Raw genomic sequence first — 1,417 nt, forward strand, 5'->3', positions numbered from 1 at the left:
CATCTCCAGTCCAAAGGACTATCTCCAATGTCCAATCTCCATCTCCAATCCAAAGGACTATCTCCAATGTCCAATCTCTATCTCCAATGTTACTAAACAAGATGCATTATGGGCCGAGCTGTTGTGGACGTTAAAAGTTGCAAAATTCTTTTAAACCATGCGAGGATGTTGTCACGTTTCCTGACAGTTGGTAGCCAAATTTGGGGAAAGTAAGTGTGTTCTTATGTAATTTTGGATTACATAATCTACATTTCCAGGAGAACATGGTGATGTAAATTTGCCAAAAAGTCACTTAAAATGTGTATGATTATACTCGGTCAATATGTTTAAAGGTGAGACACGGTTTCAATAACAAAATGGGAAACTTAGGAAATGTTAGCAGGAAACAAATAAACTGAAGTGGGTTTTGATTTGAAAGAGAAGGACCCAAAATAAAAATGTAAAAACTTTAATATTGTGATGGCATTTAGAAATTTTGTTTTATATTTTTATTAAGAAGAAAGGTTCATTCTTGACCTTCTGAAAAGAACTTAAACCACTGAAGGAAGACTGGGAGTTAAAAGCTCTGGAAAAAACTAGTAAAAATTAATTATAATTATAATAACAATATATAAAAACTGAAAACAAAACAAAAAGTAACATTTTAAACAATATATAAATAAGTTAAAACATAATATATTTGAACTTTAATTTGAGCTGAGACGTGGTGTAATCCCCGTTTTGGGATTAATAAAATGATTTTTAGTAGTTTTAAAATTTAAAATGGACATTAAGTTATTCACGTGGCACTCTTCAGCCTCCGTACAACAGCAGACGTCCCAGTGGCCGATTTTAAGAAGCAGTTTTTATAACGAAACTCAGCTGCTGTCGTGTTCAGGTTGACTTTTTATTTTAAATAAATTAGCCGCTCAGAACCATCACTACAGATGATTTTGTCTCACGTTCATCCCGAGAGACAGAATGAGACACATCGTGGACAAAATGGCCCTTTATTCTAGAAAGACAACGTTTAAAGGGAACCAGATAAAATGCTCAAACTGTACTTTAAGTTCAAATAAAGGGAAAAAAGGGGAGATTGTGGCCAGCAGGTTAGGAAAGACCAGATTTGTGGTTTTCAAAGAGGATCTAATGTCCCTGCAGTTATGTTTCATGTCAAGGTCAAGTAAAATGTCAAAGTCAAATTTGATTTCTCTAGCACGTTAACAGTCACTACTGCCCCAAAGTGCTGTACAAATATAGATAATATAAGATAAAAACATAATAAATACCCGAAAAAAAAACAAAGTTTGCTCAAAACAATCCCAATAAAATGTTTCAGCTTGTGTTAAAAGCCAGCGCAAAAAGATGAGTGTTTAAAAGTGATTTAAAGCTCTAAATAGAGGAAGCTGCTCTAACGTTGAGACGGGAGGGGGGGGGG

The sequence above is a fragment of the Etheostoma cragini genome, chromosome 2 (genome assembly GCF_013103735.1).
Source record: "Etheostoma cragini isolate CJK2018 chromosome 2, CSU_Ecrag_1.0, whole genome shotgun sequence".
NCBI classification, from domain to species: Eukaryota; Metazoa; Chordata; class Actinopteri; order Perciformes; family Percidae; genus Etheostoma; species Etheostoma cragini.